Below are 14,122 nucleotides of genomic sequence, written 5' to 3'. Positions count from 1 at the left end.
GCAGTGAGCCAGAGTTGGGAGGGAGTGCAACAGAGCTGCTGGGAGGAGTGGAGGAGTTGGTATTGTATTGGATTATTGATTTATTATTGGAGTGTTCTGGAGTGGAGGTGCTTGGTGCACATTATTATTACAAAATAAATAAAATATTGGACTCAGGTGTCTGAAGTGACGTCTGTGGGTTCAAGGGGACGAGAGCGCCCCTATTTTCCACACCTGCCTTCTAAGAAACTATAGTCAGCTCTGTCTTTTCTTGCACAGAGCATCAGTATTGGCAGTCCAGTCCAATTTATCATCCAGCTGCACTCCAGGTATTTATAGGTCTGTACCCTCTGCACACAGTCACCTCTGGTGATCACGGAGTCCATGAGGGGCCTGGGCCTCCTAAAATCCACCACCAGCTGCTTGGTTTTACTGGTGTTCAGTCGTAGGTGGTTTGAGTCACACCATTTAACAAAGTCCTTGATTAGGTTCCTATACTCCTCCTCCTGCCCACTCCTGATGCAGCCCACGATAGCAGTGTCATCAGCGAACTTTTTCACGTGGCAGGGCTCCGAGTTGTACTGGACATCCGATGTATTTAGGCTGAACAGGACCGGAGAAAAGTACAGTCCCCTGTGGCACTCCTGTGTTGCTGACTACAATGTCAGACCTGCAGTTCCCGAGATGCACATACTGAGGTCTGTCTGTAAGATAGTCCATGATCCATGCCACCAGGTATGAATCTACTCCCATCTCTGTCAGCTTGTCCCTAAGGAGCAGAGGTTGGATGGTGTTGAAGGTGCTACAGAAGTCCAGAAACATAATTCTTACAGCACCACTGCCTCTGTCCAAGTGGGAGAGGGATCAGTGTAGCATATAGATGATGGCATCCTCCGCTCCCACCTTCTCCTGGTATGCGAACTGCAGAGGGTTGAGGGTGTGGTGGACCTGTGGCCTCAGGTGGTGAAGCAGCAGCCACTCCATGGTCTTCATCACATGTGACGTCACAGCGACAGGCCGGAAGTCATTCAGCTTACTAGGACATGATACCTTTGGGACTGGGGTGATGCAAGATATTTTCCAAAGCCTCGGGACTCTCCCCTGTTCCAGGCTCAGGTTGAAGATGCACTGTATAGGACTCCCCAGCTCCAACGCACAGGCCTTCAGCAGTCATGGCGATACTCCATCTGGACCCACTGCTTTGCTGGCACGAAGTCTCCTCAGCTCTCTGTTTACCTGGGCTGCTGTAATTGTGGGTGGGGAGAAACTCTCTCCTATGCTGGTATCAGCAGAAGGATGGGTGGAGACTGCAGTACTCTGAAGTGAGAGTGGGTTAGGGAGGTCAAACCTGTTAGAGAAGTTATTCATCTGGTTTGCTGATTTAGACATGCCACTATTGCCTTTTTTTCTCTTAAAGAAAGTAATTAAAGGAACTGTTACTACCTGGTCTGTGCTACATGCCTACTGCCATCAAAATCTTTTACTAAACAATCATGCAAACAATTCCCTTTCTTTTTTGTGAAATTATAAGGTATGCGACATTGACCAAACACTGCCACGTACTGATTAGGAGAACATCAATGCATCGATTGAATGGACTGCAACAAGTATGTGTTTTGGTCTCTTAAAGCATCCACTCTTTGTGTTGTGGTCTACATAAAGAAGGCCTAGGGCTCTCTACTGTATAGCTATTTTGTGACATCTTACAGCATTTGCCACTTTTGTCTTTTTGGAGGACTAATGTAAACTTCTCATAAAGCACAGATACCACAGCTAGATACTCTTAGTGCTCTGGAACTTGATAAGCCTCTAACACTCTCATAATTAATAGATGCTATAAACTCACTTTAAAGTAGGAAATCAGCTAGCCCTGATGGATACCCAGTGGAATTTAAAAAAAAATTCAAATCCGTTAGCTCCACTATTACTAGCAACATTTATAAAAGCTAAAGACAACAAAATTCTACCTCAAACTTTTCACCAAGTATTATTTATTGTCTTTCCAAAGAAATATAAGGACTTACTACAAACTGCATCATACAGGCCAATCACACTTCTGAATAATGACGTTATGATACTCTCCAGAGTTCTAGCCAGAAGCACTGAGAAACTGCTTCCTTCTGTAATATCACAATACCAAGCCAAGTTTTATTAAAGGCAAACACTTAACTTCTAATCTTCATTGTTTGTTTAAAATAATACAATGACCCTTTAAATCTAACACCTCAGAAATCTTATTATCTTAAGACACAGAAAAAGCATTTGATATTGTTAAATTGGGACTACCTTTTCACCACATTGCACAAATTTAGTTTCGGCCCAAACATATATGCATGAATCAAACTATTTTACACCAGTCCAGATGCCTTAGTTCATACTAACATTACTTCAGACTGTTTTAAACTAGAACATGTTACTCAACAAGGATGCTCCTTGTCACCTTTGCTCTTTGCTATCACTATTGAACTATTGGCAGTATACTTTCAAAACGCTTCAGAGATAAAGGGGATTTTCAGAGAAGGAAATATATTGTTATATGCAGATAATATGGTATTCTATATACAGTATTTGACCCAGAAAATAATGTGCCAGTAGCCCTAAAATCATTAGCATATTTTCAAAAGATATCTGGACTCAAAATCAATTTGAATAAACGTGTGCTTTCTCCAGTGAATTCTCTAGTACAGACTGGACACCTTCTCATTTATCTTAGCAGATCAGATTAAATACCTAGGGATAAATATCACAAGTAAATATAAAGCTCTTTCTCAACAAACTTTGGCTCTTTGCATGGAAAAAATTAAGAAAGACATGAATAGATGGTCTACCATCCATCTTACATTAGCAGGGTGAATCGACTTTATTAAGATGATTATCCTTCCCAAGTTTCTCTTCATATTTCAGAGCAACCCCATATACATTAACAAATCATTTTTAAGAAATTAGACTTAATCTTAACATCATTTATTTAGAATTTGAAACATCCATGCACCCAAAGGGTGACTCTATAACAACCTAAAGTAGAAGGGAGTATGACATTACCTACCTTTCAGTTTTATTACTGGGTGGCAAATATATATATATTAAGACCTGGACATTGACACAAATCAATGAATATACACGAGCCTGGTCTACAATAGAAATTAAATCTTGCAGTACTTCTTTATATTCCCTGCACTGCGCCCCAGCTAATACAAATTATCATCAATACACAAATAATCCAATTACCCTTCTCTCCAAATATGGAACCAATATAGGAAGCACTTTAAGACAAAGAAGATTTTACCTGTTACATCTTTACCTGACAACCACCTTTTTCCACCCTCTCAAACATATATAGTTAATGTTTGGAAAATGTCCGGGATTAAAACTATTAGAGATTTGTACATGGATAATGCCTTTGCATCCTACGAATAATTACACTTCAAATTTAACTCCTTGCTTAAACAATTCTTTCACAACTTTCAAGCTAGGAACTTTGCTAAACAGAACCTGCCAAATTTTCTTCACCTCCCAACTAGTTTTATTCCAGAATAAATATTGATCAGTCTTGAAGACTCAAATAGCATCTCTAAAAATATTTTTAAGTGCCTTCCTTTCAAAGACCCCAGAGTACCTTGGGAAAAGGATCTGACACTTAACATTTCAGAAAATGAGAGGAAGGCAGCCATGCACAAAATATACTCTATTTCCATTTTATAAAACATTCAATCAATCAACTAAAAATCTTTTATCGAGTGCATTTCTCTCATTTAAAATTTTCCAAAATGTTTCCAGGGCAAAATTCAACCTGTGATCATTGTAATCAAGCTCCAGTCTCACTGGGCCAGATGCTTTGGGTGTGCACCAAATTAACATAATTTTGGACCAAACTCTTTGCATACCTATCAGACTGCCTTGGTGTCATAATCTCTCCTAACCCACTATGTGGACCCCCAGATGGGCTTAAAGTGGAGAAGGACAAACAAACTATAATTGCCTTCACTTCACTATTAGTATGTACACTTCCATCCATCCATTATCCAACCCACTATATCCTAACTACAGGGTCACGGGGTCTGCTGGAGCCAATCCCAGCCAACATAGGGTGCAAGGCAGGAAACAAACCCCGGGCAGGGTGCCAGCCTACCGCAGTATGTACACTTATCTTACTCAACTGGAAGAATCCCACCCCACCACTTTAAAGTCAGTGAGTAACTGATGTTTTATACTATTTAAAATTGGAAAAATCAAATTCTCACTTAGAAGATCTGTTCAAAACTTTTTAAAAATATCTCAGGATCTAACCAATAGTACAGGGTGAGCCAAAATGAAGTACCACATTTCTCAAGGTCATTGCACAAGGTAGAGGCAGCTAAGTGGGCTGGGGTGGGGGTCCTTTGATAGGTAATCCCTTGTAGTTTTCAGTTGGCAACTATTGTACTTTCGCTATCAAAGCGTTCTTCAAAAACAACAAATCCATCATTACTACAGAATGCACCTTCCAAATGTATTTCAGTATTCCTCCTAATGGTGACATCCCAAAACAGAAAACATTGAACAGAAAATCTCCAGGCCATCCTCGGACTGTAGAAATGCCTGAAAACAAACAAGCTGTAAGGGCATCAATTTTGCAGTCTCCTAGACGTTCAGTGCGCAAAAATGCTTCTGCCTTAGGCATTTCTAACACGTCTTTGAAGAGGATTTTGCATGAGGACCTTAATTTCCATCCATACAAAATGATTGTAGTGCAGGAACTCACTGAGAGAGACTGTGAGAACCGTAGAGAGTTGTGCGTGAACATTCTGCAAACCGTTCAGCGCCGAACCACATTTCCATTTCAATGGTTAGATAGATAGATAGATAGATAGATAGATAGATAGATAGATAGATAGATAGATAGATAGATAGATAGATAGATAGATAGATAGATAGATAGATAGATAGATAGATAGATAGATAGATAGATAGATAGATAGATAGATAGATACTTTATTAATCCCAAGGAGAAATTCACAACATAATTTGCCTAAACCAACCCTTGTGAACTTCATCAGAGACCCCTGCACAGTGAGCTTGTTACAGTTTGGTGCGCACACACCGACCTCAAAGCCTTAATGCCCTCAAGGACGCTATTCCCCTTGAAATGGCTGAATGAGTCATGCGAGCGTTCAGAAATCATATCGAAGAGTGTATTGCTAATGATGGCCACCACCTTGAAGACATCATTTTTAAAATTCAGTGAAATAAATCTATTTTGTATACCTTTTCTTGTGTAGTAATGAAACTTATTTTATGTTGAAGTGTTTTAATAGAATAAACGTTTGATATGTTGTACTTCTTTTTGGCTTACCCTGTATTTCAGAATAAGCTTCCATTTTGAGGAAAAGGATACTTCCTTTCTTGTTGTTTTATAGAGTAGATTTGATTGGTGCCTCTCCTCTCTTTCTTTTGAGTGGGGATTGAATTTTGAGTGGGGATTGAATTTTACTTTGCTTTGTTGAGTTTGACTTGATTATATGGAATGTTATCTGCTTCTAATTAAAATCAATGCAAAATTTAAAAAGGCACTTTCCATTTCCACTGCTTATGGGCATCTTAAAAAAAACTGTTAAGTGTTGTTTTCCATGTTGTCAAGTTGAAGTCTTAATTTATAATGAAAGTGCTGTGTAATAATGCAAAAGAGTTCTTAAAATTTCCATCTGCCATTCTTGGTCAGTCAGTGACTGTCTGGCTGATTCAGCAGGGCACTTGTTCATGGCTAAGCTCTCATAAGAATGCTTTCCAATCTTCTTAATCCAATTCAGGATGACACAGAACCAGATCCTATACTGGAGCGGACCTGGTCAGGGACCACTCACATTGGGTGAAATTAGAATAACCTGCTTATCTCCTGGATCTGAGAAGAAAACTGAAATACCTGGGGGAAAAAAAGTCATACAGACAAGGGGAGATCCTGTAAATCCACACAGACAGCAGCAGGATGCTGGAGCCATGAGGCAGCAGTGGTAACAGTGACACAGTGTTTTGGTACAAAGTAACCATAAAAAGATTGTGTGCTGTAGTACGTTTTAATGTTTGAGTAATTTTACAGTTTAAAAGCTGTAATCAATATTACAAAATGAGTTGTACAGTTATGGAGAAAACATACCCAAAATGTAACACTAATTTAAAACACAGTACTGAAGAGACTTGATGATATCACATAAAAGAATATGCTCTGGTGCTGCAAAAACTGGCACCTGTGTATACAGACCACCTATCCACCAGTGTAGTTAATGGTTGAGATAAGTACAGTATTCCTCTGTACGAATGAAAAACTATATGAGACATGCTGTATTCATAGACAGTACTGCTGTCTGTACAGCTATAGTATAATAAATGAGGTCACCTAAAGTTTCTTTAAAATGCAGAAATGTGCAATAACAAAACATAAACAAGGCTGGCATTACTAGATATCTTTTAGCTCCATTTTCAAAAAATAAACATTTATCAAACTGCCGACACAATGGTGTAAACCAACTTGTTTGGTAAATACAGTATTTTTTAAATTAGGAACAGTTCTTTACCTTGATCTTGTAATAATGCAACATAAATCTGTTTTACACATACACTAATCAATTAGTCTTTAGCCAAATCTTCATTAGAAAACAGAAAATGCACACTGAAAGTACACAGTATATACAGATAGGTAGATACCTGTTGGTATGATTTTGGATAATAATAATCCTTTGCATTTATATAGTGCTTTTCTCACTACTCAAAGCCTTTAGCAATTGCAGGTTTAGGGCCTTGCTCAAGGGTCCAACAGAGCAGAGTTCCTTTTAGCATTTTACGGGATTCGGACCGGCAACCTTCCAATTGCCAGTGCAGATCCCTAGCCTTAGAGCCACCACTCCGCCACATAGTTACTATGAAATTTATGTAATGTTGTGCATCATACCTCATTTTGTTCGGTTACATTTGTAAACCTAGAAATTAATATATTACCTTCTTCCTACAAATTTAGGCAATCCTGTTTAGTTTTTAATTTTGGCATTGGTTGTATTTATAAAAATGTACTGGCAACCTATCCAGTGCTGATTTCTGCATCCAATGCTGCCGAGACTGAATTTTGCTTCTCAGAACCCTCTATTAGACACAAATAAATTCGAAAATTGATGGATGGATAGATAAATGGAATGGACTGGTCATAATACTGGACTTGAGCAATCCAGGATTCAGCTGATAGAAGGGAATGTGAACAACGCTAAAACCCAGAACTAATTGTTTTAATAGATTTTCTCTCCTTCCACTACTACCTTCTTCTAATGACCAGTCTCCCTACACACCATCTCTACTACATCAACTCATACTACTTCAAAAAGGGAATGGTCAGTGACGAGTTCACCTCAGACCATCAGTATAGGTTGTCCATAACTGAATACAAAGTGAAAACGTGGGACCATGTGGAGTTCTTAAGTACTAAACTCAAGTACTTAAGGCCTGTACTGACCAAGTTCATGGCATCCTCTGCTACCCTTTCAGTCTGTCACTAAGACTCCAGAAAGTGCCACTGCTGCGGAAAACATGTTATGGAGAAAGCTCACGGATATGCAGGTGGATGAGCCTATGATGTCCTGGATAATCTGTCTGGCAGACCACTGTTTATGAAATTTAAGGACTGTCTCTGATAGATAGATAGATAGATAGATAGATAGATAGATAGATAGATAGATAGATAGATAGATAGATAGATAGATAGATAGATAGATAGATAGATAGATAGATAGATAGATAGATAGATAGATAGATAATACTTTATACCCAAATAGAAACTAACATTTTACAGAATAAACATAATCAAAACAAACAACAACCTCTCCCACAACCCCATACACCAAATAAACATAAGAATTTCTGGCTTGGATAACAGAGAGCTGCTGCTGTCAATACCAGGCTTGTAGGTGGCAGTAAGATGAGGCCAGATCTGCACAGTTTACAACATAGGTTTTTATTTTGATTCTTTTTAATTCATTGATATTTGGATAGAATATGTCCAGCTTGACCAGCAACAAATACAGATGTGAGCAACACTGGAGCACCACAAGGAACAATCCTGTCTCCTTTTATTTTCACTCTGAACTCCTCAGACTACAAATATAACACCAGGTCATGTCACTTTTAGAAAACCTCAGATGATTCTGCTCTAATGGAGTACATTGATAAGGGGGGGGGGGGGTGAGATGAAGTATAGGAGTCTGGTGCAGAACTTTGTTTCTTGGTGGTGAAGAATTGTCTGCAATTTAACATCAGTAAAACCTGGGAATTGGTTATTGACTTTCACCACACCAAAGAGCCTCTATGTCTGGTCACCATTCAGGGAGTGGATGTAGGGGTGGTGCACTCCTACGAGTACTTGGGGACCCACATCAATGACATGTTGGACTGATCTTGTAACACAGAAGAGCTATATAAAAAGGGGAAGAGCAGACTCTTTCTTGTTCTTTGATCCTTCAACATGGGAAGTGAAATCCTTTACTTGTTACTACAGCTCTGAGATGGCCAGTGTGCTTTTCTGTAGTTTCTGTACTATGGTGCACTGGTCCAGTTACATCACTTCAAGAGAGGCCCACTAAATCAACAAACTGATTAAAATGACTCAGTCATTGGATGCACTTTTGGCCCACAGGAGGTCATCGAGGCGGAGAGAATGAAAACAAAATAGATGAGCATTATGAACAGTGTTGCACATCTGCTCTCTGAAATACTAACATTGTAGGCAAGGGGTGTCGAACTCCAGGCCTGGTGGGCCGCAGTGGCTGCAGGTTTTTATTCTAACCCTTTCCCTAATCAGTGACCACTTTTCACTGCTAATTAACTCCTTTTCCCTTCATCTTAATAGCCCTGTTTTAAGGAGTCAGTCCTCTGAATTGATTCCTTTCTTCATTTAATGACAGCTAAAACAGAAATGAGATGTGAAACGAGACAACAGATGACCAGCTAAAATGGGGCTTCAAACTACAACCAATTTCACTCCAACCTATCTCTTACTGAGAAGCCAATTCTTCCTGTTAATTAAACTTGTTCTTTAATTCCACAGCTTGTTTGCATCTCTCATTCTGTCACAGCAGACATTTCTAAAACTGCAGATTTTCCTGTTTTTCCTAAGAACATGGTCAAAATGTTTTGGTGAGCTGAGAGATCAACCAGACCTTTTTTTTTTCAGATATTGTGTGATGGGCACAGGTTAGTTGGTCATGTGGCGGCTTGTTTTGTGTCTCATTATTGTTTGGCTGCTAATTAAGGAAAAAACAGACAACTAAAGGTCCTAAAGTCAAGTTAATTAAAACTAAAGCAAAAGAAGTTAATTAGCAGCCAAAACTGGTCACTAATGAAGAAGATGGTTAGAATGAAAACCTGCAGCCACTGCGGCCCTCTAGGACCAGAGTTCAACACCCGTGTTGTAGGCTTTTAGTCACTGAATTATTCAGTGTATATGTATAAGGGAACACTACCGGGGCACCTTCAGCAATACACCATTACAATGACTCACTGTTCATATGACTGCTGTTTTTATCTTTACCCAATTAAAAAGTTATTTTTTTAATTTACTGCTGTGTGTTTTGGTTTTGTTAGTTATAACCAGAAACAGGTGGTCCTCCCAAGATCAAGGTTCCAGCCCCACTAGTTCAAGAGTACCAGCAGAGTGCCTCACTTCATGTGCTTAAAGCTTATGAATGCCACAGTTGTCATTCGTCCTTTTCCAATTATATAACTGATTTCTGCGGTTTGCTTCATATTCAGCAGATGTCACTGCTCTTTTTTTCTTTCTTCCATGTCGTCTTCCCAATCAGTTTCAAACTTCAGTTTGCTGTAGAAGTAAGTTCGCAAAGATTGCTTCGTCACATTTTTTGCTTCCCCAGCGTGTATAACATAATAAGCTTTTGACTGAGCCCATGATCAAGGCTCTAGTCCCAGTGGTTTGTAAGTAATCACACAACAGACAGACACAACCCTTAGCATCTTATACATTTATATATACAGGTGGAATCCCATTGTAATGAAATTCACAGGACCATAAAAATATTTTGCTATAATGGAAATTTTGGTATAACGAATATGGGGAAAATATGTGTAGTATTGTGACCAGGGCTGCCAGCAATTCAGCATCTCTAACAGCAGTGGGGCTAGGACAGCTCTGTAGCTGCTCTGCTGCGTCTGGTAAACAGTAAACCAAGGGCAAAATAATTGCAGGATCAGGCCTACCGCATGGTCCTGGTCTGCCACAGCAGTGATTCCGAGCCGCTGGTGTTCTTATAATCTAAAGATAGGAGCTAAAGTAGGACAATTGCCCTGTCGTGGCTCCTAACAGCTGTTATTTTGAATGAAGTCTTGAGATTGTACCTGCCTTTTCCATGCAGTAATAAAGTATCTGTATTTTCCTTAGAAAACTGAACTTCCCTTCCTGCCTCTCTTGCAACTCTGTGACCCAGGCTTGACAACACCGTATAAAAAAACAGTGCGTCTTAAACTGCAAAAAATATTTGATCTGAAAATGAGATTTTAGATGTAACTTTTTTTGTAGAAATATAGGAAAGGATACAGAATGAAAAATATGCATTGGTGTAACAAGTGAAAAGTATCCACACACAACACAACGATCCACCTGGATGCTCAGTGGAACACTGACTCAGAATTCGGCTATGGGTATGATGTTGAGACTGAAAATTTAACAAGACTGTCACTTTCTTTTGGTCTAACAAGAATGAGACTCAGTTAAAGTATAGGCACGGCATTAAGTATTTTTTGTATCACATTATTATCTTCATTGGCCATTTTTGGTCAAAAAACATTTGCTAAACTGAAATTTTATTTATTTTTATTATACAGTCATCCCTCACCTACGTTACGTTCTAGAGCACCCCGCAATTGGTGAAAATCCGCGAAGTAGCGACCTATATTTATTTTATTGTTTATATATATTTTAAGGCTTTATAAACCCTTCCCACACTATTATAAACCTTTCTAACTCTCTTATTACCTTTCCCACACTCTTATAAACACTTCCTATGCTCTTAAACACTTTCTACATTCTTAAACACCGCAGAGCAACACTACGCACAGCGATCAGATGTCGACGTGTCTGCCACTCGCTTTGTGAAGGGGGCAGCTGAATGCACGCTAAGCAGAAGTGGACTTTGTGCTGCTTCTGCCAAAATACCTGCTTGTTGCTCTGCGCGTTCTGAAGGAGAAGGAGGAGGAGGAGGAGTTGGGGGTCTGGGGGTATGAGGGCTGAACGCACGTTCGCTCAAACCTCCCTCCCCCTCCCTGGAGGCACGGTATGCTCCTGCCACTTCGCGTTGTAAAGGACTGGGGGGGAGGGAGAGAGCTGAATGCACACTAAGGAGAAGTGGACTTTGTGTTGGCTTTGTACTGCTTGTCGCTCTGCGTATCAATAATTTAAAAGCCTGTACAGCAGCTGTTTTCCTGTCTCACTGCCTTGTCTTGCGTGAAGTTAAAATATTTTATAATAGAGAGATGTTACTCATATCCTTAGCCCGACATCCACATATCATATGTGTTAACAAAGTGTGTTTTATAAGTTTACATTATTATTATTACATTACTTGTATTTAAAAAACCCGTGATACAGTGAAGCCGCAATAGGTGAACCGCTATATGGCGAGGGACGACTGTATTTATTAATTTATTTATTGATTGCTCTTCTGTGAAAAGCTCAATTTATCCCTATGGACAAATAAAGTGCTATCTATCTATCTATCTATCTATCTATCTATCTATCTATCTATCTATCTATCTATCTATCTATCTATCTATCTATCTATCTATCTATCTATCTATCTATCATTAAATTAATTAAAATACCAATTTATATTTATAATAATTCTGATTCATTGTTTGATTTATCTGCCCATCTAGATAGATAGATAGATAGATAGATAGATAGATAGATAGATAGATAGATAGATAGATAGATAGATAGATAACATTTATAACATAAAAAAATAAGAAATTCATCTATTAACTCTTAAACTCCCTTAATGCAATTCACTGACATGGGGAATCAGACCCCATCATGGGCACATTTGGTGCATGGCCAGTACTAAACCTGAACAGGGGAGCTAGTTCATCTGCATTTGTTGTAAAATATGAGGTATAATACTAGAATAAATGATGTGGTAGAGCAACTGCTTAATAGAGACAATGAACAAATGGATCATTTTAGCCAATTCTTAGATGTGGATGAATGTGCTGTTTGAGGGATTTTTGTCCTATCCAGGGACTGGTTTGTACCATGAACCTGATACTTCTGGGTTAGGTTCTAGATTTTTGTAACTACAATGGAAAATATGAGTTCAAGAAATAAGTGAATTTTAATTAGGAATAACCTTTCTGAGTTTTTATTTGTGGAAACTGGCAGAGACACCTGGACCAATGGAATAAAGATAGAAAAGGCACATTCAAGATAGAGAGGTGATACATTTTCACACAGACAATTAGAACACATTATGCTATATCTTTTTAAGATAGTAATTAGCTATCTGCTACCTAGCTGCAGCAAAGCAAGCCATTATGTCACCTTGCTTTATTTATTTAAACTTTTTCATACTTCCCACTTTAAATTAAATTTGTAAATAGTGAGAAAGTAATTCCTCTCTGGCTCATATACTTGAATACTTGAGTTTTAGTTAACATTCCGGATGACAGCTTTTTGTCACTTTCTATTATATTTTTTGTGATGAATGAGTTTTCCAAACTCCTGTCCAGATCAATAAGTTTAATTTGCTTTTGTCTTGTTGCTAAGAGCTAAACTTTCAGGTAGTTCATTCTGGGAAGTTAAGGCATATTTAGTATGTTGGAGATGGTGCAATGAGATGTTCTTTGGAGATACTGGGACTCAGTTTGACAGGAGGTACAAGCCATTGTCTTTCTTTCCTAAAGGTTCCACAGAAGTAAAGCAGCCAAGCAAAAAGTCTGTTCACTCTTTACTTTACTGAAAACATTTGGCATCCATCTTTTCCTTCTTATTAACTGTAGTTTTTATGAAACACTGCACCTATAAATGTATCCCTTTATTAACAGGATAGACCTGTAATAATGAACAGCATTGACCAATAAATAAGTATTCCACTTTGTATTTAATGTGCACGCAGCAGAAGACACCACAATAAACACTAACTTAATGCCATTCACATACAGACATCCATCCATTATGTGATCCCACTTGTTTCAATACAGGGTGGAGTGAAGCCAGGTCCCGTAAGAGTTATTCTTCACAACCTACTGTTTGTGTTATATAAACAAAGGTATTTGCATTGTTCTGATCAAAATGTTTAATTTTGCAATATTTCTGCTCCTGTTCTCAGAAGACTGGTGATGTTACATGGCACTCCTTCCTGTCCATAGACTGTAAAAGAGGACAGCAACAGGAAATTGACATCATTTGATCTTGGACTACTTAAGGCAATATTGCTATGATGTTCTCAGTGATTTCTGAACCAGGACCACTTTTATAAGACAAGGACTTGTTTTGCAAAAAATACAAAAATACAAAGAAAATCTCAAAAGAGCAGAGAGAGGCACAAAGCAATTACTTGAAAGGCAATCCTAAAAAAACAAGCCCCAAGTCATAATTAAAATATCAAAATCCTTTAAATAGAGCTCAATAAATTAAGAAAACCAGAAGGTTTAACACAGAAAACACAATACTCACAGAAACCCCTAGAAATGAATGCTTCCCAACTCATGAGCCTTCTCACCCAATTTACTGTATATCTTTGCATCCACAAGCAGACCTGAAGTGACAGTGCAAACCTCACAATGATAGAATCTAAAAAGGAATCTGGACCACAAGACAGCAGGGCTCAGCACATGTGCCACCACGCCATCAAACTCTATTTATAAATCTTCATTTTAAACATTTAATAAAAAACGGAAAAATTTAATTTCTGTGATAATTTTCCTAGGAACAAAAAATAGTGAATCTATACTAATTAATAAAAGGCAAAGCCCTCACTGACTGACTGACTGACTGACTCACTCATCACTAATTCTGCAACTTCCCGTGTAGGTGGAAGGCTGAAATTTGGCAGGCTGATTCCTTACAGCTTACTTACAAAAGTTAGGCAGGTTTCATTTCGAAATTCAATGCGTAATGGTC

At 38.6% G+C, this 14,122-nt stretch overlaps 1 protein-coding gene across 2 annotated transcripts in view; it reads right to left on the bottom strand.

Moving 5' to 3' along the window:
• LOC114662234 (5-hydroxytryptamine receptor 2A-like) overlaps positions 1 to 14,122 on the bottom strand; it is a 620,625-nt gene that overhangs the window by 155,048 nt on the left and 451,455 nt on the right. The gene's annotated exons all lie outside the window — the stretch shown is intronic.

The sequence above is a fragment of the Erpetoichthys calabaricus genome, chromosome 12 (genome assembly GCF_900747795.2).
Source record: "Erpetoichthys calabaricus chromosome 12, fErpCal1.3, whole genome shotgun sequence".
Lineage (NCBI taxonomy): Eukaryota > Metazoa > Chordata > Cladistia > Polypteriformes > Polypteridae > Erpetoichthys > Erpetoichthys calabaricus.
This window is presented reverse-complemented; position numbering and strand designations above follow the sequence as displayed.